Here is a 26,338-nt window from a genome sequence, read left to right as displayed (position 1 = left end):
TGATAAAAGCACACGAAAGTAAGAAAGAGTCTGAGGCTGTTGTAATAAGCCAAAGAGCATTTCCTTGTCACGAACGACAGCTTTTGTGCTAGTGTAAGTGGTAATGACTTCTGGAGATTATGATGTCATTAACTGACAACATTCTAGTTAGCATCTTGGAAATGATTTTAGATGTTCAAACCACATGTTTGGAACGAGTGTTTATGCTTACATGCTCTAGCACATATTTCAGTGTCATCAGCAATAAGACCAACAAAAACAGATCAACATCCATGCTCACATAAAGTTAGCAAAAATTTCTTAACTACATGGAAGTGGTAATCAAAACTGAATGAAGACGAAAATGGAAAACATTCCAGAAGGCACCTGCAGAAGGCAGCTATTCTGCCTGCATATTAAACTTACGGCTTCTCAACTACATTCCATGTTCACCATCTGGATTTGCATGAGTTACTTTCTAATGTGTTGGGGTTTTGTCCACTTTTAAAAAATGTTGTATGTATGGGTACAAGTGGGTAGATGCTGGAGGTCAACTTTGGGTGTTTTTCCCCTACCCTCTCCACCATATTTTTTGAGACATCTCTCACTGATCCTGGAGCAACTTAACCAGATTGACCTGACAGTGAGCCTCTCCAGAACCCACCTGTCTCCCCCATGAATCTGAGCATGGAAGTTACAGATGCACATGGCCACACCTGGCTTGTATGTGGGTGCTAGAGATCGAACTTGGGTCCTGAAACTTATACAACAAGTACTTTCCTCCAGCTCCTACTAATAAGATGCTGTAAAGAGACTTTTTATGTAACAGTGACTGGGAAATTTAACTCAAAAGAGACGTTGTAATTTAAATTCAGTGTAAAAGAATGAAAGTGGAGCCATTGTTGAGCCCCTTTCAACCTCAAACAGTCTGCTTTCCGGCTCTTCCTGTCTATTCACTCACTCAAGTGCCCCTGAAAACTATTTTGTAATTGCTATGATGCTGGCTATTCCTGGGCCTCATTTTCCTCTTCCTTCACTTGACTTTTTCTTAAATGTCACAGTTAATCAAATATCCACTCTCATGAAGGAACTCTCCATTCTCTTCCAATGTCCCTCCTCTCAATGCTACAATCCTGGACTTAGTGAGTTAAGGCTACTTTTTTTTCTTCCTTTCTCAATGCTGAGATTGAACCCAGGGCCTCAAGCATGCTAGCAAGTTCTCTGCTATGCTGCATCCCCAGACCCACAATCCCCTTCTCAGGAAACCGTTTCTCCATGCCAAGGGCAGAGATCAGCACTCAACTCAGCATGTTTACTATATAATTTACTATATAATTCACTGTTTACTAAATACTCAAGGTTACTAAAAGGATGCTCGGGGGCTGGGGATTTAGCTCAGTGGTAGAGCGCTTACCTAGGAAGCGCAAGGCCCTGGGTTCGGTCCCCAGCTCCGAAAAAAAGAACCAAAAAAAAAAAAAAAAAAAAAAAAGGATGCTCAATCTTAATTTGCAGTCTTACCAAATTTTTCTAGCAAGATGGCTTTCCAATTCCTCATTCTCCCAAAAGGCTACCTCTTATCCATTCCCTTCCATGTACCACACCTCCCTATATCACACCTCCCTGCACACCTCCCTGCACCACACCTCCCTGCACCACACCTCCCTGCACCACACCTCCCTGCACCACACCTCCCTGCACCACACCTCCCTGAACCACACCTCCCTGTACCTCCCTGGCCTTTCAGCTAATATTCTTGATCCTTCACCAAGAACTAAAAGGCCATAACACATCTAGTGCCCTGTCTTCTACTCCAGACCAGTTCTATAAACCTGCCCAAATATTCATCCATCATCCCTTCTATCTATACCACAACAAAAGGTTCCCTCTCCCTTCTGAAGAACACTGATAATCCTGCTTTCTCTCATAAACTCCAATTCTGCAACCAACCATCACTCCCTCTGTTTTAGAACATTCTCCTCCACAACTCAGAAGCACAAGAATGTCTCCCCTACACAAGTATAATATCACACACCTGTAATCCAAACAGTAGGGAGAAAGAAGCAGGACTGAGAGTTTGAGGTCAAAACTGGGCTTCAAAATCCTGTCAAAAAGAGGAGGAAGGAGGCAGGCATAGAGGGAAAAAGGAGAGAGGTGTCTATGAAAGAGGGGCAAATATGAGTAGTGAGAATGCTAACTTGGGGAAAATTCTTTGGCCCTCTATCCCCCTACATCAGCTTCAGCTAACACTGTTTCTCTGCTCCCTTCACGGCCAAACTGTCAAGTGTCAGAAGTCTGCTGCTGTCTGCACTTTCTCACCACCCATGCACACTCTGTTCAATGAATTCTAGCAAGAATTCTGCCTCCATCTCTAGCAACATCCAGACAGTCAATCCAATGAATAGTTCATGCCCTCATCTAGTAGCAATACATTCTGTGAATTGTTCCCTTTTCTTTAAATGATCACTCTTTACTTCATTCAATCAAAAAGTACTAACAGCAGCCCTGGCCGGGCGCTGCTCCAGGCATTGGCTGGGAATGCAGTGGCTTCTATGATCCTTCATTCTCTTAATTTTTTTCTCATGTGTTTTATTTCTCTTCTCTCTTTCACTCTCCTCTGACCTCACCCTTGAACTTTAACAATCATTCAGAACTCAGTACCAAGCCTCTTTCTCATTAAATGGCACCATCCACTCCTGTGGTTCTGTAATTTTTCTACATGAAAAATTTTACCTTTGTATCCATTGCTGGGAACTTTGGACCCCGAGTCCTCTTACATTCACTTACTTGTTGGACATTTCCACCAGGTGCCTCAGAGCATCTCATGCTTAACATGATCAAATTTTAACTCTGATTTCATCCCAAACTATCTGCTTTACTAATCTCAGTAAATAATATATAGCTTTTCAAGACAGAAATCTTGATTATTTGTGGGTCTGAGGCAGGGTCTTCTATTACACAGACTAGTCTCCAATCTGCTGTGTAATCAAGGATGATCTTGACAACCTGGGCATCTTGCCTTCACCACTAAGTACTGGGATTACAGGCACATCCACCAGAGAACCCTCAGGCAAGATACCTGATTCCTATCCCATCTTCTCTTACTTTCAATCTATCAGTAAATCTCGCTCGGTCTATTCCCAAAATACATCGCAATGTGTTCATCACTCTCGCTATACTCGTTTCTTCCCTAAACTGCTCTTCCCTAAACCTCTGTCTCCCTCTAGTCTCTTGGACACATACCTTTAAAAAAATAAAGACTGGTTTGCTCCCTACTTAAAATTCCCCAGTGGAATTATGGTATAGTTCTGTGGTACAACAAGCTCTTAACATGCCCAAGGACCTAGGTTCCATTCCCAAGACCAAAGGAAAGAAGAAGAACTCTTCCAGCACCCTGAATCTGAGCCCCTGCTTGCCCTTTTCCTTGGTCTTCAGGGTGGCACACATGCAGCTTACCAGCTCTTCAGCACCACTCACCTCTCCACCTTCTGCACTCCTTAGCCACACACTCCAGGTCCTTGGCTCAGCCAAGGCTCCCTCCATGGCTTGGTTCTTGCTACTCCTTCTGTCAGACCCCCCCCCCCCCAACCTGGCTGCTTCTTCTCAATTTCCAGTCTCAGCTTAAAGGTAAACTCCCAGGGTTTCCCTGACCACTCTGATGTGGCGCCCTGATAGCTCCAAACAAGGGCTGTGTTTATTTTCTTCACAACGTCAAATATTTTCTACATATTTACTTAAAACATATTTTGAAAATTTATAAATATGCAGAAAAGTAGAGCCAGGAGAGTTCTTATTTTCTTTTTTAAATGACTTTCCCTGTTCTACTGCAAGCTCCAGTGAGTGGAGAATATATGTTTCTCTTCACAGAGCCAGGGCCTTGCACAGTGCCTGGTTCATGATAAACAGTAAAATTTTGTTTTTTGTTTTTGTTTTTGTTTTTGTTTTTCTTATGTGGGAGGTTTATTGGGAAGGGGTCGGAGGCGGTCTCCAGGAGAGGGTGGAAGGAAGCGGGGGGGGGGGTGAAAATTTTGTTTTGATACTAAGAAAATGTAAAGATGACACTGAAGAGAAAGTGAAACAGGAAGGGGAGAGTTTTGAGGACAGCTGGTAATTTATTCATCAGTCTACTCCCTGCCAGACGCTGGGCGAAGGATTAAGTTTCAGAGATAATAAAAGCAAGTCTTATACAAAGTCTAGTGGCAGCAGATATAACGGGGAGTTCTTAGTGAGGGCCCCTGTGAGCTGAAAGAGGGATAAGCATTCAGAGGTCCTGTCTCACCGAGGTCTCACAGGAAACTTACAAAGGACTCACAATTATTATCCCAATGCTGTGCCTATGGAAACCGAGACTTAGCAATGCTAAATAATGGTTGGAGGTCACAGAGTGTAATGAGACAAAGCCAGGTTGAGCACTTAAGTAATGCAATTTGAATGCCAAGGTGTAAGGCATTTGACCACTATGAAAAAAAACGTGGTTGTACTAACATGGGTGCTCACACACAGAAGAAAGCAGCAGAGAAGTCTGATGAGGAGACAAGGCGGGAAGGCTCCTCCACTGGGCACTCAAGCTGAGCCTCGGGAGTTTACTAAGGGACACAATATGTGCAAAACAGCATGCAGGCACTCAGGGAGGATCAGATACTCAGGTACTTAGAAGTATTCCAGTCTAATTTACTTCTGTTTATTATTTTATGGACATGGGTGTTTTGTCTGCATGTATATCTGTGTACCACATCCGTGCCTGATACCTGTGCAGGCCAGAAGAAGGCATCAGATACCCTGAAACTACAGTTACAGACAGTTGTGAGTCACCATGTGTGTACATGGGAATCAAGCCTGGGTTGTGGGAAGAGAAGAACCACTGAGCCATCCATCTCTCCTGTCTTTCAACCTGTTTTAAAAAGTGAGCATGGTTGCACACTCTTAAAATCCCAGCCCTGGAAGGCCTGAGGCAGGATTGGCCAACCTGGGCTACGTCATAGGACCCTGCCTCAACCCCAAGCCCCACAAACTGAGTGATCAAGAATACTGTGGCAGGAGCTTTAGATAGCAAACAGGAGATAAAGACAGCACTGGAAAATTATGTGTGGAGGCCCTCAGAGGCACAAAGACAAAGAATGAGTGTGTGTGTGTGTGTGTGTGTGTGTGTGTGTGTGTGTGTGTGTGTGTACATGCATACATGTATGCTGCTGACTCTAAAAGCATCTTTTCCTTATCATTCAGCTCTTACAGATATTGATAAGTTATATATAGGAAATGGCAAGAAATAAGGCTAGCATCTGGGTACAGATGTGACCTTCAATGTTGCTATATACTATTTTAAGAAATTTAGATTTAATGTTGAAAATGTTTACATTGGGAAAGGACATAATGTGGCTACATACTTCTTAAAAAATACATGTCAAAGCTACAATACTAAAATAGTGTGGGCTCTCACTCAGGGATACGTAGTCAAATGGTACTCAAAAATATTCCCAAGAATATTTCTAAATATTGAAAATGTGTGTGTGTGTGTGTGTGTGTGTGTGTGTAATAAGCATGACTTTAGCCAGAAGTGGTGGAATATGCCCATAATCCCAGAATTCAAGGAGCAGAGGCCAAGCTAGGACTTGCTTTCAATCTACAGGATCCATATAGCAGCAGGAGAGAACGGACTCCCTCAAGTTGTCCTCTGAACGCCACAAGTAACTGTGGCACATCTGAGCCCATTCTTTTTCCCTCTCACATACACAAAATGGGGGGGGGTGCTAGAGAATTAGTCTAGCAATTAATACACTTGTTGCTCATGCAGTAGACCTGGGTTTGGTCCAGTTCCAGGAGCTCTTACATACTCTTCTGATCTTCACAGGCACTAAGCACATACACAACACACATACATACAGGCAGGCAAAACAGTTATATACTTAAAATAAATTTTTATATATATATTAGTTTTTTAGGACAGGGTTTCTGTGTAGCCCTGGGTATCCTGAAACGCAGAGATAGCCTGCCTCTGCCTGCTGGGATTAAAGGCTTGCATTGCCATCTCCCAGTAAATAAATAAATCTTTAAAAAGTTTTTCCTCAAACTGTCCCATGCAACATCCAAACAAAAGAAAAATTAATCAGTTACAAAAGATACAAACTGCTACAAAGTAAGTGGCCAATAATAAGTGGGGTGAGCCAGCATGGTGACACACGCCCTTAACCTCAGCATTGGGGAGGCAGAAGCAGCAGTCAGGAAGCAGAACTCATGTCTGAGCTCCAGGACAGCCAGGACTACACAGAGAAACCCTGTCTTCAAAAAAGTATGGTTTTTTAAATTATATTCTACACTACTTGGAATTTTACACCAGCATGGATTTCTTAATAAACATTTGTTTATTTGCAGGCCACGGTTAATCCAGGGCCTCTCACATGCTACCACCGTACCAAAAAGCTACCCACCAGGGCCCACAAAGATTTATTTTTAAGGTACATAGACTAACAATAGGAAAGTAAGTCCAAAGAAAGTCTGCCAATCCTGCTTGAGAACGGAGATCTAGTGAGTGATGCGTTGAGTACTGAAGATCGTTGTTTCTAACTATTTATTACCGGGCGCACCTCTGAGAGGAGGCTGCAGGAGAGTGCAGCAGCAGTCCTTGCTTGAGCCTGCCATGATAGGAAGGAGCTGGGAGGTGTCACAAGTACCTGCCTAGGGTACCAAGCTCTGTGAAGAGGTGTCCTAATACTATTGAGTGGACTGTAGAGAACAGATTTAACCTCATCCTCTTGAAGAAAAAAGAGGAATGCAAGCGTCGCTTTCTGAAGGTGACAAATGTAACTGAACATGAGAGCTAAGGAGGTGAGCGCAGTCTACAAAATCTCCCTTATTGTAATCCCCAAATGTAAAACTTTGTGGAAACCGAACGCTTTCTATGAATTCACTTGTTGGCAAAATTCAATGTGAATTTGATTAGCAGCATAATCTGACCTGAACTGACATCAAACTATTTATAGTCTACCCATTTTATTAAGAAAAGCTATACTGTGATGGCCAAAATATTGATGTATTTGAGTAGGAAGACCTAGCGTGACCCTGCAGGGCACACAGTATACGATACAGGCTTTTGATATTCTCTCCTGGGTAAAGACCTAGAGCTTTGCACGTTATAGGCACGTGCTCTACCACCCGGCTGCTGCACCTCAGTCATAAATGGTTATTAATGTCCCAAGGGTAAAAAAGACAAGTTCTGAATTCTAAACATATGGGGATTTTAGAGTTTCCAAGAAGGGATTACTGACCTAAACAGAGTTTTATTGAAATGGGCTAGAGAGATGAGGAGTTAGAAGCGTGTATTACCCTTGCAGAGGACCAAGTTCAGTTCCTAGCACAAATGTCAGGTGGCTCATGAACACCTCTAACTGTAGTTCCAGGGTATCCAATGCCCTCTGGCTTCCATGGCCACTGCAGGCACACAGTACACTTAAGCTCATGAAGGCACACACACATACAAATAAAATTTTTAAATCTTTAACTTTTCTGCCTATAACTGGTTAATTTTTTAAAACTATCTCTCACTCCTATCCTTCCCTACACAATATGCCAAAAAATGATGAAGCCATGTGTGAGTCTTACTTCCCCACCTTGTGATGACAGTGAACAGCTCCAACAGGGAAAAGAGCCCCAAACTACTTATGTTTAAAAGCAGTCATGATGTTATACTCAAGAAGTCAAAGGTCAGAAACTACCCCCAAATATTCCTAAACAGGCCTGGTACCCCATCTATTCAAGAAGCATAAGCTGGAGAATTTGTGAGGCCAAGGCCAATTGCGGTCTACATAGAAAACCTTGACTCAAAAACCAACCAAACAAACACTCAAAATGTTTCCAGGCCTCATGGTACAAACCTATAATCCCAGCTACTTGGAAAGTTATGGCAGGAGGCTCACAAGTTCAAGGCCTGCCTGGGCTATCAAACAAGTTCAAGGCCCAAAGCTTTGTCAACTTATTGAGAAATAAATAGTAATCTGAAATAAAAAGCAAAAAGCACTGGAATACAGCAGTGGCCCAGCATTTTCCTAACAGTTAATGGGGCCCTAGGTTCAGTGACAAATAACTAACTCACTTTATTTGTTTGTTTGTCTATTTATTTTGGGTTTTTCAGGATGGTTTCTCCTTGTACCCCTTGCTGTCCTGGAACTGACTCTAGAGTGTAGACCAACCTGGCCTCCAACTCAAAGATCCACCTGCTTCTCCCTCCCAGATTTTGGGGATGCAGCTAAAGCAAAATTAAATGTTGGGATTAACGGTGTGACCCACTATGCCTAGCCCCCCAGCACTCATTTTAAAGAAAACCAACATGTTAAGGGGTTAGTCCAGTGGCAGAACACTTCCTTACCACGTAAAGGAATTTAGATCTTTAAGGAAAAATAACAGACTTGGTATGTAAGAATTGAATACACAATTTAAAAAAAAACTGAGACAGTATTTTGGCTGGGCAGTGGTGGTGCACACTTTTAATCCCAGCACTTGGTAAGCAAATGCAGGCAGGTCTCTTGAGTTTGAGGCCAGCCTGGTTTACAGAATGAGTTCCAGGACTACACAAGAAACTCTGTCTTGCCAAACCAAAGGGAGGTGGAGATAATCCAAGCTGGATTCCAACACACTGGATAGACAACTCCTACCTGACAGAGTCCTGATTTAAATGCACAGGTTGCTTTAAAAAAAAAAAAAAAAGACAAGATGAGCTCCTAGGTAAAGCATACCTCACACAGTCTGATTCTAGAAGAACTTTAAACTTTAAAGTACCCTTTATCGGAATCCACTCTTGAAGCCTGCACCTGTTTTCCCTTCACTGATTGTGCTTTCCATCTTTGACCTAACTGAATCTTGATAACGAATATGACTGCAGGCTTAGTCTGCCAGGAGATACCAAAGCTCGGAAGACTCCACACACACGCAGCATGGTTTCTAATCATAATGGAATTATAAATCAATAGTAGAAAGATATATAGAAACCCCCAAATTGCTCAAAATCAAACAACTCTTTGGGAAGAAAAACATTAAGATGTATTTTACAGTAATGAAAATGAAAACTCATATTTTTGGGGATGCAGCTAAAGCAAAATTAAAGGGTGATTATAGCATGTCCAATGTGAGTTCTCAATTACCTTCAGTGTCTACTCCAAAAGATGAGAGACAAACAGAACCACTCCAATCACAAAAAAATAAGATATTGAATTCCAGAGTGGAAATTAATAAAATGAAACACAGAAACATAATAGGAAAAACCTACCCAAGTTCTTAGTCCACTAACCTGATGTCCTGTATAACAAAGTCACTCTGCTGACTCTGTTAATATTGTGGGTAAGAAGTTCGCACTGAAGCTGCCTGGTTTCACAGGTATGCCACTCAGCTACCTGGGAGGATCACAAGTTCAAGGCCTGTCTTAGAAGAGTTTAAGGAGGGGCTGGGGATTTAGCTCAGTGGTAGAGCGCTTACCTAGGAAGCGCAAGGTCCTGGGTTTGGTCCCCAGCTCCGAAAAAAATAACCAAAAAAAAAAAAAAAAAGAAGAGTTCAAGGATTCTTTAGATAACAATGAGAACTTCTCATTGTTAAAAAATTAAAAAGCAGGGGCTGGAGAGCTGGCTCAGTGATTAGGAGCACTTGCTGCTTTTCTAAAGGCTAAGTTCAGATCCCAGAACCCACAGTGGTGGCTTACAACCACCTCAATTCCAGCTCCAGGGACCAGACACTTTATCCTGACCTTCCTGGGCTCCTGAACACACATGGTATTCACCTGCACATACACAGATACAGACAAACTAAATAAAAAAATCTTAATCGGGCTGGAGAGATGGCTCAGCAGTTAAGAGCACCGACTGCTCTTCCAGAGGTCTTGAGTTCAATTCCCAGCAACCACATGGTGGCTCACAACCATCTGTAAAGAGATCCGATGCCCTCTTCTGATGTATCTGAAGACAGCTACAGTGTACTCATATAAATAAAATAAATCTTAAAAAAAATGTAAAGAACTGTGGTGGTACAGGCAAGAAAGAATAAAGGGTGCCACACCTCTGCAAACTGTACTGCTATATTAAAAGACGGTGGCCTGGAGATGGCGCTGCAGTCAAGAGTGCGTACTACACTTGCAGGGGTCTGAGCTCAGTTTCCAGCACTCAGGTTGGGTGGCTCACAACTGCTTGAAACTCTAGCTCCAAAGAATTTGACGTTCATCTTCTGGCCTCTGTATGTGCACTCAAACGCACAAAACCATACATAATTATAAATAAAATAAATCTCAAAGGGGAGAGGAAGCGAAAGAGTAAAGGAGAGTTAGAGGCTAGAGGGAAGGAGAGGTTTTTTGGGGGAGGGAGGGATAAATTAATTCTTTGGGGCATAAAGACCTATACCTATACTTAGACTATGGTCAGGCAGTGGTGGCAGGGGTACCAAGAGTTCAAGTCCAGCCTTGGCTACACAGTGGCTTTAAGACCAGCCTGGGTTGCATGAGACTTTTTCTCAAAAAAAAATGAGTGAGTGAGTGAGTGAGTGAGTGAATATGTTGTAACCTGGTAAAGGATTTATTAGTACAAAATATTCTTTTCCTACACTGAGAAAAGAAAGAATGATCAATCTCAACACTTCTGCTCAATATACCTCAACTCTAAGCCAGTTGAATAAGGAATAGAATCAGACTTAAAAAATAAAAGCAACATTCTTTGTAAAGTGTGTGTGTGTGTGTTTTCGTTCCAGATAGTTTTTCTGTGTATATCTGTCTATTCTGGAACTCACTCTGTAGACCAGACTGACCTTGAACTGAGAGATCTACTTGCCTCTGCCTCTCAAGTGCTGGGATTATAGGCATATGACACCACCACCAAGTCTATATTTTTATTTTTATTATTTTTTTTTTGGTTCTTTTTTTCAGAGCTGGGGACCGAACCCAGGGCCTTGCGCTTCCTAGGTAAGCGCTCTACCACTGAGCTAAATCCCCAGCCCCCCAAGTCTATATTTTTAAAGTTATATTTATTATGTTAGGTACCTGTGTGGAGGGCAACCTGTGGGTGTCTATTCTCTCCTTCCACTATGTAGGACCCAGAGATTACTTGAGATCATCAGGCTTGATGACAAGTGACTTTAATGACCGTCTTGCTGACCCAATTCTTATATTTAAAATTATAAATATCTGTAGGGGCTGAAGAGATGGATTTGTGATTAAAACCATGGGTTGATCTTCTAGATAACCTGCGTTTGATTCCCAGAATCCACATGGCACAGCTCACTACATCTGTAACTCTAGTCCCAGGAAGATCAGATTCCCTCTTCTGGCCTCCATGGGCACAGTCTGTAAGTGGCACACAGACAAACACACAGGCACTCACAAATACAGACAAAATGTATCTTTTAAATAACTAAATATATATATAGTAAAATATACATATAAAGTATATATATATTAAAATGTCACTAGAACCAATAAATGAAATTAACAAAGTTTACCTAGTTCAATATACTCTCATTTTATCAATTTAAAAAAACAAACAATTCAGACTGGAGAAATAACTCAGCAGTTGAGTACCCAGAATGCTCTTGCAGAGAACCAAGTTCGGTTCTGAATATTCACTCATAGACATATTCACATATAGACAGCTCATAGCTGCCTATAGCTTTAGCTCCAGAAGAGCTAACACTTTCTTCTGATCTTCACCAGGCATTCCATTCACGTGCATGCATGTGCACTTGTATTGCGCGCGCGCGCGCGCGCGCGCGCACACACACACACACACACACACACACACACACACACACACACACACTTAAAAAAATAAAGTCTTTTAAAAAGCCTCTGGACCTGGATGTGGTCCGAACATCTTTAATCCCAGCACTTGGAAGGCTAAGGCAGGCAGATCTCTATGAGTTTGAGGGCAGCCTGGAAAGTTCCAGGACAGCCTGGGCTATACAGAGAAACCCTGTCTTGAAAAACAAAAGGAAGAAGGAGGAAGAAGGAGGGAGGAGGGAGAAGGAAGGAGTAGGAGGAAGAGGAGAAGGAGGAAGAGAAGAGGAGGAAGAAGAAAAGGAGAAGGAAGAAAATAGGAGGTAAGAGGAGGAATATGAGGAAGAGGAGGGGGAGGAGGAAGAAGAAGAAGAGGAAGAGGAGGAAGAGGAAGAGGAGGAAGAGGAGGAGGAAGAGGAGGAGGAAGAGAAGATGAGGAAGAAGAAAAGGAGAAGGAAGAAAAAAGGAGGTAAGAGGAGGAATATGAGGAAGAGGAGGGGGAGGAGGAAGAAGAAGAGGAAGAGGAAGAAGAGGAGGAGGAGGAAGAGGAGGAGGAGGGAGAGGAGGAGGAGGAAGAGGAGGAGGAGGAGGAGAAAAATGGCGCTGCCACCTCTGGATACAGCTCAGTATAGTCACTGACCAGCAAGTGGTAGAGCTTGGGTTCAATCCTCTTACCACATTAAAAATTAGAATTCAAATATTCCATATTGAACAAGACTGTTTTGCCACAAGCTAACTTCTTTCACTATTCTTTGGAGTGTGTCAACTGTCTCGTCATCTTGACATTGAGCAGGTTCTTCGTATTGCCTCATGTAGTGACTCAGTATACAGTATCTATCACTTTTGTAGTATTTTATAAAATTGCATTTTTACACATTTATGTAATAATAAACTGCATCTATTATTTTGCCCAAAAAAGTGCCTCTGGATACACAACGTGGAGGGCCTTTGATTAAGAAATATTTCAGGGAAGAAACATTTACAGAAGCTTTGTGTATGTGTATATATGTTTGCACTAGCCCACATGTGCCAGAGATTAATACTGGGTGTCTCCCTCCATTGCTCTCCACTGTCCCTTCTGAGACATGGTTTCTCACTGAACCTGGAGCTTGCTGTGTCTGCTAGACTGGTTGGCTGGTGAGCCCCAGGACCTGCCTGCCTTATTCCTAGAGTGACACACATGCACTGCACATCTCATCTCAGGTCCTCAGGCTTGCAGAGCAAGCACTTTACCCACTAAGCCATCATCTCTTTAGCCCAGGAAAACCTGACAGGAAGAGAAAAAAATAAAACTGGTAGCAGATGTAGAGAGAATATTTTACATAAATCAAGCCATCAAGAGAGGCAGCCAAAAGGGAAAAAAAAAACTCATATGGAAAATGGAGTAAAGGTTGTACCAGAGACGTCGGGGATGGAAAACTGGGAGTGAGAGTTGGTAGATTTGGAAAAGTTAAGGCTCCTGGCTCACACAAGACATCGATTTCCTAGAATGAGAAAGCACATGGTTTTCAATGAGAGAAAAGAAAACAGTGGGTAGGAAATGTTTTCTGAGCAAAGAGAAATGGGACAACCGGCAGACAGCTACTTAAACAATCTGGACATAGCCTAAGGATGACTTCAAATCAGGCCGGTGGCTTGTTCTTAAGTCCGAAAAGCTGCTAGAGTGTGGAGTGCACAATCTCAGCCACCCTGGAGGCTGAGGCAGGAAGACCTCAAGTACAATGCCAACCCCAGCAACAGGCTGAAGCTCAGTCTCAAACAAACAAACAAAACAAACAAACAACAAAGCAGAGCTCTTTCCTTTTGTGGCCATCGCTGGATTGCAGCCGCCAAAATGAAGTTCAATCCCTTCGTGACTTCTGACCGAAGCAAGAACCGCAAATGTCATTTCAATGCACCATCTCACATTCGGAGGAAGATCATGTCTTCTCCGCTTTCCAAAGAACTGAGACAGAAGTATAATGTTCGGTCTATGCCCATTCGAAAGGACGACAAAGTTCAGGTTGTTCGAGGACACTACAAAGGCCAGCAGATTGGCAAAGTGGTCCAAGTGTACAGGAAGAAATACATCATCTACATTGAGCGAGTCCAGCGAGAGAAGGCTAACGGCACAACTGTCCATGTGGGCATTCACCCCAGCAAGGTGGTTATCACCAGGCTAAAGCTGGACAAGGACTGCAAGAAGATCCTGGAGAGGAAAGCCAAGTCCCGGCAAGTAGGAAAGGAGAAAGGCAAATACAAGGAAGAAACTATCGAGAAGATGCAGGAGTAGAAATGTCATGCCCAGTTTTCATTAAAGACTGCTTAAGTAAAAAAAAAAAAAACAAAAAAAAAAAACAAAACAAAAAAAAACAACAAAGCAGAGCAAACACAAAGACAGCAAAGCCACAGCAAAAAGAACAGGACACCATTTCAAGATCAGTATTAGCAGATTTCAGGATCCAGGTAGTGAGAAGAGACCAGTGAAGCTACCCAAGAAAGTCAACAATTTGCAAGAAAGTAAAGCAGAGGGTATGCTCCAGCCTCTGGGGTCACCTTTCTGAGAAGCAACCTGAATGAGTCCTCAGCCTCAAGAATGCCTGGGAGAGGGCTGGAGAGATGGCTCAGCAGTTAAGAGCACTGACTGCTCTTCCAGAGGTCCTGAGTTCAATTCCCAGCAACCACATGGTGGCTCACAACCATATGTAATGGGATTCGATGCCTTCTTCTGGAGTGTCTGAAAACAGCTACAGTGTACTCATATAAATTAAATAAAATAAATCTTTAAAAAAAAAAAAGAATGCCTGGGAGAAGGTTAAAGGCAAACAAGGAAAGAGCCAAACACAGTCCTCAGTGCAGTAAATAAGTGGAGTGCATCAGCTTCCAAAGCAAACAGGGCAACAGGCAGGCCCTGGCACAAAGTGCTGAGGTAGGGTCACAAGCCAGGCAGGGAGCACAGGGTCCCCTGTTTAAACATTTCAAGCCAGCCCTCACTGGTTTAAAATGTGATGTCTTTCACATTTTCATTCTAGTTTTGTTTTTGTTAGTCTTTACAAAGAGCCTTTCACTGTGTTTTTTTTTGGGGGGGGGGAATAAAGGGGAAGCAGAGGGTGTAGGGAAATAGTATTCTCTCTCTCTCTCTCTCTCTCTCTCTCTGTGTGTGTGTGTGTGTGTGTGTGTGTGTGTGTGTGTGTGTGTGTGTGTGTGTGTGTGTGTATTTTACAAGTAACATTTTCCCCTCAGCCAGCCAGTGTTTTAGGAGTATAGGAACATGGAGCATATATAGCCCTCCTCTCTGTAGGGAGACTTGGGTATCCCAGCTCCCCACACTGTTTAAGTGCAAAAATGAATGTGCTGCGTTTTGTTTTAAAGGGACTGAGCCAAAATGCAAATAAATGTTAAGCTTATTGTTGTAAAAATACAAAATTTTTGGAGTAAAACATGAAAGTGTAGATGGTGAACAAGTATTTAAAAAGTCAGTAGTTCACAGTTCATCTAACCAGACTTCCATAAAAACAGAGACATAGCCCTGGGTAACAGATCTCATGAAAAGACTATCCCTGAGCCTGATGCATCAGCAGCAGGGCTTGTGCAGGAGAGAGGCAATTCTTTCAGAGCAGCAGTCTCCTTTCTTATCTAGATTTCTTCCTCCAGACCAGAACCCTGTACCTAGCAACTGCTTTAGACATTTCTCCTGCTCTATTATGAATGTTAGACAGAGTCACTTTCGACTTTGTCCATTAGTGGTGTGTGCACACGAGAGTGGTGAACTCTTTGCTGTGCTTATGGAAGTCAAAGGTCAACTATGGGTGTCTTCCTCTATCATACCCCACCTCATTTTGAGACCCGGTCTCTCATGTTTTTGTTCACTCTTCTGTCTATCCTGCCTGGCAGTGAGCCCTGGGATCCTCCTGCTGCCTCCTCCCCTTCTGAGTTAAAGGAGTGTGCTGCCATGCCTGGCTCTTACCTGGGTGCTGGGGATCTGAACTTAGGTCCTCATGATCGCACAGCAAGCACTTTATCAATTGAGCCATCCTCTTAGCTTTAAGTTCCCAGATTGCATATTATACTTTTAAAAAACAAGATACTCTAGAACCAGTGTTACAGAATAAACCACACTCACTGTATCTGTCTAGTGTCTTTTCAGTCCTTTTCAATCTGGGACCATAAGTGAGTCCTCAGACCACACACACACGTTAACCAAAAAGCATCTTATGAGTATAAACTGTACCACCAGTGTTTAATCACCTACCATTTTAAAAATAATTCTTATCCCACATGTACATGAGTGCACCACATCCCATGCCATGGTTGTTACTTCAAAAAAAAATTAGTGATTTTAGAATGAAAGAAGCAAAATATGGTATGCCGGGGAAGGAGTGGTATTTTAGCATAACAGGAAAGGAAGCAGTCTACAGTACTACAGTCTGGATCCTGTTGAGGGCTATCTTTAACACAGAGTGCTTTTTGTCTTGGCTTGGTTTGTTCTCCAAGGCAGGGTTTCTCTGTGTAGCCCCAGGCTGGCCAGGAGCACAGAGCACAGAGGTCTCCCGCCTCTGCCTCCTGAGTGCTGGGATCAAGGATGTGAGCCTCGACAGCCAGGTCACAACACTATGAATAGGCGTGGAAATAAATTAGGTGGTGGAGAATGTTCCCTGGAAGGATACACTGTGGTCCTGGCCCCTCTTCTTCCTCTACTTTCTCCTTCTCACTTGGTGAAGATTTCTTCTACCACATACACCCTCCATAATGTGCAGTTTTTCCTCAGACCAAAAGCATCAAGCCAACAGATCATGGACCAAAACCACCCAAACTATGAGACTGTGAGATAAAACATTTTAGTTTTCTTCAATGTTATATATCTAACCCAGGACTTCACGTATGCTAGGTAAGTGCCCTCCAGTTCAAACCTTTCTTCTTCTCTTTTTTTAAATTGATTTATCTCAAGTCTGTTACAGTAATTTACAGCAGACTAACACAGAAGAGGACAGAAAGAAAAGAGCTGCTGAAATTAAAGAGAACTAATTGACAGAAAGCAGACTGACTTTCCACTGTGATCTCCCTTTTTCCACCTCTGCTTGAGAATCAAATCAAACTTGTACTGGCTTGGGAGATTTAGGAAGTATGCAAAGCCCTCCAAGCTGTAGGAATCATCTCCAAGACATGTGCCCAGAGGCCCTCTGGGAAGTCCCTCCTGTTTCACCTTTCTCCTTTTCACTGTTCAGTGTCTGGCCCTTCAGAGATGGCATCAGCACTCACTCGGGTCACCTAGAGGCCACTTCTGCTGCACAGCTCCCACAGATAAGCTGGTATGAGTCATCACTTTCTAATTCCACCTGACAGCTTTTGCACAGTTTACAGGTACTCTACTCAAACAAGCGCATTAACCAGGAGAGACGAGCTCCACTCTGGTATGTGTTGATTATCTTCCCTGAAGGGGACTTCAGAATGTCTTCACGTGTTCTGATACGGAAGGGGGTTGGGGGAGGGCTAGAGAGCAGTTAAGAGCACTTGCTGTTCCTATGGAGGTCCTGAGTTCAGATCCCAGCATCCACATCAGGAGGCTCACAATTGCCTTTAACTCTAGCTCCAAGGGATCTAACGTCTCTTCAGGCCTCCGTGGGCACCAGCACTCACATGCACATACATACAGAGACATAAAAGTTGATTTAGGGCAGAGCTTATTGATAGACGCTTGCTTTGCATGTATAACATGCTGGGTTCGATCCCAGCATTAAAGAAGTAATAAAAGAAATGGTTCAGCAGTTAAAAGCACTTGTTTTTACAAAGGACGATCTCCATGAGCCATCTGGAAGATACATGGTACACAAACATTCATACACATAAATAGATCTTTACATTTTTACTTTAAGATTAATAATAATAAAACAACCTGGGACCTGGGCATGGTGGCCCATCTCCATAATCCCAGCATTTAGAAGGCCAAAGCAGGAAGATTACCAGTTTGAAGCCAGCCTGTGCTATGTAGTCAAACTCTGCTCAAAAACAAAGAGGAGTTAGAGACATCTCAACAGCTGAAAGTCCTTGCCACCAAACCTCATGACCTAAGTTTCATCTCTGGGACCCACATGGTAGAGGAAGAGAAACAAACTCCAGCAGGTTGTCCTCTGACTCCACATGCATCAACACGAAGAGGTAAATAAAAGTAATTAAAATGTGAGTGAATGAATGAATGAAGAAAGAAGGGAGGGAAGGAGGGAGGGAGGAAGAAAGGAAGGAGGATGGATCTTACCTATGTAATGTGGAAAGTCCCTCCAGTTGCCTGGAAGCAGCAGAAACCAGCTGAGCTGCCTAGAAGACTCACTTAGCAGTCATTTAGATAGGACACTCTCCAACCTGTAGAACCGCCTGAAGCAGTGTGCTCCAGGTTTTCCAGCTTTTATGAGCTGTCACCCATGCTGGGGTGAGCCTTGGCAATGCAGCTGCAGTTTTTTCATTTCTGCGCCCATAAACCCAATAAACCTCATTGGTTCACCAAGTTGGATTTGTGTGGTGCCCGTACTTTGGTCTGTGGTGGGATCTTTATCTGGGGTTGACTGTGAGGGTGATGTGTGTTACATCTCCCCAGGGGAAGTCCTGTCGCAAGCACGCACTCCTACTCCTAACTATATTTGTTTTACTAAGTAAATGTTTTCTATCGAGGTAAAACACATACAGACTAGATCTGTAGTTTTAAAAGATTATTCTCACTATAACTACATATAGTTCTCCCAGGCACAACATTCTTTAGCTGGTACAAAAACAAATGAAGACGTTATGAAGCTAAGTAATTTGGTTATTGGTTTTGATTTTAAAATAGAATCTCCATGTTTCCTAGGCTAATCTTCAACTTACTACAGAGCTGAGGATGACCTTGAGCTTTAATCTTTCTGCTTCTACCAGAGCAACCTGCAACCTCCTGCCTCTACTTTAAGAGTGCTGGGATTAGAGATGTGGAGCATCATGCCAGGGTGCATGGGGTTACATATATAAACACCACATAGGGGTTTTGTGTGTATATCTGGATGGGTTTGTACATGTATGCATTGCCCACAGAGGCCAGATGGTCTTGTTTGAGCCTATAAAACTGGCATTAAAGACAGCTGTGAGGCACTATGTAGATGCTGGAAATTAAGTCCAGGAGTGTAACCACTGCACCATCTTTCCACTCCCCACATTTAGTATAAGGACGTGCTAAGGATCAAACCCAGAGCTTTGTGTATGCTAGACAAGCACCCTACCTACTAAGCTACATACCGCCCCAGAACTAAGCAATTTGTCTGGGGCATTCACTAGAATTCTGAATGCCTAAAATATGGCAAGCACAGTACAGTGTACTTGGAAATGCAGGGATAAATAAATAGTCTTGGTCTTTGGAAGCTTAAACTCTGGCCTGGAGAGATGGGTCCATGGGTAAAAGTGCTTTCTATGCAAGCATGGACAATTTGAGTTCAATCCCTATAACCAACACAAAGATGAAGAAAAGAACCAACTCTCCAAGGCTTTCCTTGGACCTCCAGGTATGTTATGGCAAAGGCACATCCATAAACACACAATAAGCATTTTTTATTTAAATGCTAATTATCTAGTAGGACAGACAGACTTAGAAATATAATATGATATATACTAAGGTATAAACAAGTAAAGTATCAAGGAGCAGTGAGAAATAAAGTCTTCCTAGGAAGAATGAATCACTTCACCTCTCTGTGAAAAGACCTTTTAAAATTTTTTCACTGTAGTTTTTGAATTCTCAGTCATTTCTGTGCCTGGAACACAGCTGGCACTAAAGCAAGTATCAGCAACACAAACAAACCAAGGCCTCCTGACTTCTGTGCAGACTGTGCATCTTGGCTGCGGCTCCGCACAGGCCTGTGCGTGGATGCCAATGCTCATGGAGCTACTCTGGAGCTCCTCTCCTGAAGCCGCTTTCACAGCCAGTTTACAAACCACAAGGAAACTAAGTCTCATGAAAGTTAAACATCTTTTGGGGGATGGTAGCTGAGACAAGGCCTCATTATATGGGCTCAGAACAACTTGCAACCCTCCTGCCTCTACCTCAGAGTACTAGGATTAAAGATGTGGATCACCATGGTAGGATGCAAACAACAATTACTACTACTTTTTTATAATTTATTTAATAATACATTTGTTTGTTTGTTTGTTTGTTTGTTTGTTTTGAGACAGGGTCTCACTATGCAGCTCTGGCTAGACTGGAACTTGCTCTGTAGACCAAGCTGGCCTAGAACTCACAGCGATTCTTCTGCCTCTCACTCACAAGTGCCAGGATTAAAGACATGAACCACCACACCATCTGCAAACTTTATTTCTGATCCAAGCTAAAAACTGTAACATTCAAACAGTTATTTGTTTTTTGCATTTTCTACTTTGTGTGAGGGGATTGTGTATACATGTGGTCTACATGTGTAGTATATGCAAGTCTGTGTGTGTGTGTGTGTGTGTGTGTGTGTGTGTGTGTGTGTGTGTGTGTAGGCCTAAGGCCAATATTAGGCACCTTTCCTCTCTCACCCGCCACCTTTAGTTTTTCTGACAGGGTCTCTACTGAAGCTCATTGACTCAGCTAGGCTGGCTGTTGGCCAAAGAGTTTCAGTAATGCTTCTTCTCAACTTCCCTCCAAGGCTGGGGTTACAGGCATGCACAGCCAAGCCCAATTGTTTACATGCGTTCTAGGTATCGAAACTCAGGTCCTCATGCTTATAAAGGCACCTTACTAAATGAGTCATCTCCCGAGCCCTGCACAGTTGTTTGTTTTTTGAGACAGGGTTCGTCCTCTGTGTAGACCTGGCTTGTCACTCTGTAGACCAGGCTGGCCTTGAATTCACAAAGATTTGACTGCCTGTCTTCCCAAATTCTGGGATTAAAGTTATGCACCATTAATGCTTGGTTATCACAGTTATTTTTAATTTTTTTTTGAGATAAGATCTCACTGTGTAGTCCAGATACCCTAGAACTCACTATGTAGATCAGGCTAGCTTCAAATTCATAGATCTGTTTGCCTCTGTCTCCTGAGTGCTGGGATTAAAGGCATCCATCACCTTGCCCAATATGAATACCTCATACCCCATAGTAATACCTCAATAAAGGAGGGAAAGACGCAAATGTACACTCAAAAAAGAAAAGGAATATAAAAACATGCCTGAGAGTTAGAGATTTAACTTAATGCCAAAATGTCAGTGTGTAGCATTTTACAAAGCCCCAGATTCAATCAGTCCTTAGCACTGCCCAAAAACCATGCATCTTTCACGATTCATGATCTGCTGTCTTCAAAGGACAGAGTGTTAACTACTACCTAACTAGAAATATTTGAAAAGTACATGTGGGCTAGGCACACTGGTGCATGTCTTTAATCTCAGCCCTCAGGAGGCAGGGGCAAGTGAGTTTTTGGGTTAGAGGCCAGCCTGGTCTATAGAGTGAGTTCAAACACAGCCAGGGAGGGCTACACAGAGAAACCCTGTCTTGAAAAACAAAAACAAAACATACAAAAATCAATATTTAAATCTATAGATTTCCTAGCACAGGCCAGGTCAGGAGCAAAAATGAGGAAGGCAACACTCTGTTCTCAAAGCATCCAAGGCAGAATTTGTCAACACACATAGTCCAGGCCAATTGAGCTGTTACTCCGCAGGCACACGCTGAGGAGAAGACGGAGGCTATGCACTACTGGCACTGGCTCTAACTCATCCCATAATCATTAGTCAGTGCGTGTGCCTTATCACCTGTGATTACAATGCAAACTGACTGTAAACAGTACAATATAAAAATGATATGAAAAGAAATGACATTAAATCTGATACAGTGGCATGTTACCTGTACTCCTAGCTATTCAAAGCTAAGCACTTGAGCCCAGATGTTCCAGGTCAGCCTGGTCAACCAAGGAGAATGCATCTTTTAGAAAAAAAAAAAAATCCTAAAAATCTCCAGAGGGTGGCTGGAGAGATGGCTAAGAGATCAAGAGCACTTTGCAGCCTTCCCAGTGATCAGATTCCAGCATCCACGTGGATGGTTCACAACCACCTCTGCCTAGCTTCTGGGACTCCAATGCTCTCTCTCTTCTGGTCTCTGTTGGCACATATGTACACATACATATCTGTACACACACAGCTCCAAACATGATAAAAATTAAAGATTAGAGTTCTCAGGTTCCCCTCTGCTTCTCTCAAAGATATTTAGCAAGTTTGGATTTTAAAGATGTTATATAAAGGACAGTAGCTGGAATTACCTGGGCCTGGTCCTTCCACTATGCTGAAGACATACTTAAGATCTGCTCTGTTGGGGTTGGGGATTTAGCTCAGTGGTAGAGCGCTTGCCTAGCAAACACAAGGCCCTGGGTTCAGTCCCCAGCTCCGAAAAAAAGAAAAAGAAAAAAAAAAAAAAAAAAAAAAAGAAAAGATCTGCTCTGTCCAATAAGGTAGCCACAAACAACACATGGCTATACGACACTTGAAATCTGATGAGTGTGGCTTGAGATGTTTTAAGTGAAAAAATACATTCTAGATTTCAAAAACTTAACATGAAAAAAAAAGACTCTTAAAATACCCTAGTACAAGCTTTGTTTTTTGGTTTCGTTTTACTGATAATACATTTAAATACTCAGGTTTTGAATGTATTGAAGTGAGTAAAATGTTACAAAAATCAATTTCACCCTTTTTTTTTACTCTTTAATGTGGCGACTAGGAAATTTTAAATTGCATATGTGGTCCGAGTTTGTGGTCTGCTTTCTATTTCTATTGGGCAGTGTTAGTGCAAAGAGCTGTAGAACACAGGCAAAGGCACATAAACCCTTTAGGCAAGCAAACACCACTGAGGATTTCCAACCTAAGTGTTTGTGGTAGATCTGGGAAGGAGCAGGAAACATAAAGCAATCTTTCAGGAAGATTAGTGTGGGGGAACGTGTAGGGTGAAACACTAGAGGCAGTTGTCAGTGTCAAAGGCAGCAAATGTCAAAGGGTGAACAGACTGCTCAGTTGGAACCTACACAAGGTCTCCAGAATCAACACGCTGCAGAGGGGAGAAAGAAACAAGAGCAGCTGAGACAGAGAAGAATAACAGGTGCAATGCTAACCCAGCCGAACAACCAGGCTGTAACGCTCGTCCAGTCAGCAAGCTCAACACAGTGATTTCAGACCTATCTTTATGTGGAAAGCTCTCTTGAGAGTGGCACCAAATCTCAGACACTTTCGGGAGGAGGTAGGCAGCCAAGGCTACAAGAAAGTGAAAAAATAACAGTAAATAATAAGAGTAAAAGTCAAATTCATAACATGGCCAACGAATATTTTCCAGGCGTCTGCTGTATACCTGACACTTGAACAGACTCTGGCATTAATGGCCGTGAAACAGACATGGCTGTGTATCACAAGCGGGTAACTACAAAAACGAACAGGAGCTCTGAGAGACCAGAGTGGGAGGAAGGAATTAGTGGACAGTGATGGAAAGAAAAAGTCTTCAGAAGCTGGGCATGGTGGCTTACACCTACAATTCCAGCATTCAAGAGGCTAAGGCAAGCCTCGAGTTCAAGTCCAGCCCGGGCAACATAATGAACTCCAGGGTATCCTGGTCCAGAGTGAGATCTTAAAAACAAAACAATGCTCCGCCCCCAAAAGGGAGAGAGGGCGATGGATCCAACTCTTTTGAGGTGGCAAAGGTCTGTAATTCCTCCACTGGGGAAGTTGAGACACGAGGATCACGAGTATGAGGCCAGCTGGGCCACATAACAAGACCTAAGAAAAAAGAAATTAAAAAACTCAAACAAAACCAGAGCTTTTCAATGCTATGCACAGTGAATATGTCAATTAAAAAACAAATGTTGGATGTATTTTTTTTTTAAGGTGCTTAGTTCTAAAACAAGAATAGTCTCAATTTAACATTAAATTCTTAAGCCGGGTTCAGGCAACAAAGACTTAGCAGTGAAGTCTGGATTCTCCTTTCCTACCTTTCTCTGCTTCTCGGTGTTCTTTATGCTTTTCTCCCCCTAGATAATTCAGGAGGTGAAAATAAAAACGAGCAAAAGACAAAAAAAAAAAAAAAAAAAAAAATCAAACAGACTGGAGATTAAGCCTGAGAGCTATAAGGCTCTTGGGAGCCCTGTCCTCATCCTTACCACAATGAGAGTTTCTGCCCTACAGGCTTCACGTAAGGATTTAAAAACTAACAGAGAGGAAGACATATGTAGTGTAAGCACACAATGAACAGTAGCCAGTACTGACATGGAACAAAAGTATTGTTTTCATTTAAAAACATTTAAGAAACCCTGTCTCAAAAGATAAAAAAATAAAACCCAAAAACCATTTAAGAGCTTCTATTGGGGGGATATGATGGGTTAACAGAGACAGATAGCATGGACAATTTTTGTTTTGGTTTGGTTTTTTTCCTCTTGTGAGTACTATCAGAAACTACACTACTCAGATAATCAAGTTTAAGACAAGTCGTTTAAAACAGTAAAGAACTAAACTGGGCTTCTTGAATCCAGCATTCTGGAAAGAGAGGCAAGTGGTAGATCTCTGTGAGTTCCAGGCCAGCCTGGGCTACATGGTGAGCCCATATCTCAAAAAATGAAACAAAACAAACCACACAGAAGCACGTATCATAACCCTCATCATTGCATCTCAAGTGACAAACCAGTCTGATCTGTATTCTGGATACTGGTTATCCAGTATGTGCCTACCTGTAGAGTCTACTACACTAATATCCCTCCCACTTACTACATTGATACTCACACCATACAAGTGTAAGACAACAGTCTACACGCTCTGCTCTTTACAAACCACCGCGAACACATAGTTTTAACGTCAAGAACTGAAATCTCCCACAAGCGAAGAGAAACATTTCACAAAAGGCTAGGATGTGTGATTTTTGTACAGCTTACTGCTATGTTTAACTGTGAAGGAGGTACAAATGATGTTTTATTCACGGAGTCTTGGTTGGTACTCTTTATTCAGAATCTAAGCAGCCAAAAGACACATGAGAAAGTATGGAGCTGAAAGTCTCAGACCGATGACCTGCACCCAAAACTAAGGACGGATGAGACGCTGCTGCTGTTCTTGGGTGTCGTGATAGCCACTGTAGTGAATTTCGCTGGACCAGATATTTATTTAGCCATTATGGACTAACAGATCCGTTAGTTTGAAATTAAAGGGCACCAGACCAGCAGAAGGTAGCAAACCCTTCCCAGGGCTGTTTCCAACTCTGTCATCCCTCCGCCCCTCGTCTGTTTCCTCAAGGTGAGCATCGCCTCTCTACAACCACCCCCACTCCCACCCCCACCCCCACCCCACGCAGCTCTCGCGGGATGCCTGTGGGACCCCGCCATCGGGTCCAGCACACATGCCTACATGCCCGCCGCGCGGGGACGCCGGATGCTCGCGCCCCACCGCCAGGCATTTGCAGCTCCGAGGGCCCTAGGCTACACGAAGCGCTCGGATCCTCGCCGGCCCACCCGGAAGCCCTTTCCTCGGCTCACACCTGCAGGCGCGTGACGCCGGTCTGTCCCGGCCCCAATACTTGGGACATCCCGGCCCTCACGACCGACGTGACCGTACGTCCCTCACACACCCCTCCCCCGCCTCACGTCTGCACATAGCGATCCCACAGCGCGCCCCCGGCGAGCGCCCCAGCCCGCCGCGGCCCACCCGGGTCGCGCGCGCTCCCCCCGCCCCTTCCGCCCCTCCCGCCCGGCTCGCTCCGGTCGCGCGCGCTCGCGAAGACACGCACTCACTGCACTTAAGCGGGCCGTGCCGCGCGCCCCCGAGGACGTCCTCAGTCGCCCACCCTGGGCCGCCTCGCTCCGCCGGGCTGCTCGCGAGAAAAGAGAAGGCCCTCGCGGCCCACGGTCCTCACTCACCGCTGAGCCGCGCCGGCTCCGAGAGCGCGTCGTTCCGCTGTGGAGCCCAGCGGTGACCGCGGTCTCCGCTTCTCCGCAAGCTGTAGAGGCGACGTCGCGGGGAGGCTGAGAGGCTAGGGGGGTCACTGTCGCTCGCTTCACCTTCCCGAAGCTCGGGGACCCCAGAAACTAAAAACAAAATAAACAAACTTTCCCCTCCGCCTCCCTCCCCCAAAACCACAACACAAACACTCTGGCGCCCGCCCACAGCCCCACTCCATTGGCCGCAGGCAGGATGCCTCTAGTTTTCACTGGTTAGCTTTCGTGCCCGTCAAGTCGCTGTTCCTCCTCTCTTAAGTCCTCGCCGCTGTCGTCTCTCCTCATTGGCTAAGTGCTTCCCGTTTGCCGAACTGGGATTGGTTGAGCGGCCTGCGCCAATCATGAGGGGACACACCCCCTCAGCATCCCAGAGGCCGCTTCCTCGGTCGCGGACCCAGAGAGACGAAGGGGAAACTAGAGCATGATGGCGGCGGAGTTCGCCCAGCGCAGTCATTATCTCTTCCTTTTTTTTTTTTTTTTTTTTTAAAGCTCATTAATGCTTCTCTCAGGGACTGTTTCTCCCAAGCTCCTTTCACCACTCGAGACTGCACTAATAACGGAATCTATACGTGCAGGCTCCTTGATTTATCCCCTCCGAATTGCTGAGTGTGGGTTGGTTGTGCGTCATTGGACTGTCAGGGTGTCGCTCCCAAGTCACATCCTTAAGCTATTGGTGGAACAGCCAGAAAGCGGCTAACAACAAGGGCCCATGC

General features: G+C 43.7%; 1 protein-coding gene and 1 pseudogene across 20 annotated transcripts in view; one reads left to right on the top strand and one right to left on the bottom strand.

Moving 5' to 3' along the window:
• Tnrc6b (trinucleotide repeat containing adaptor 6B) overlaps positions 1–25,781 on the bottom strand; it is a 217,497-nt gene extending 191,716 nt beyond the window's left edge. For 19 of the 20 annotated variants that reach the window (XM_087555665.1, XM_087555680.1, XM_087555670.1 and 16 more), the window contains exon 1: positions 25,548–25,781. The gene's annotated coding sequence lies outside the window, so the exon portion shown is untranslated. 20 annotated transcript variants of the gene reach the window in all.
• Rpl26-ps1 (ribosomal protein L26, pseudogene 1) lies at positions 13,519–14,024 on the top strand (annotated as a pseudogene).
• Positions 25,782–26,338: the final 557 nt, after the last annotated feature.

Source organism: Rattus norvegicus, chromosome 7 (genome assembly GCF_021556685.1).
Source record: "Rattus norvegicus strain SHRSP/BbbUtx chromosome 7, alternate assembly SHRSP_T2T, whole genome shotgun sequence".
Classification (NCBI taxonomy): domain Eukaryota; kingdom Metazoa; phylum Chordata; class Mammalia; order Rodentia; family Muridae; genus Rattus; species Rattus norvegicus.
The sequence above is the reverse complement of the archived record's forward strand: the minus strand, read 5'-3'. Positions and strand labels throughout refer to the sequence as shown.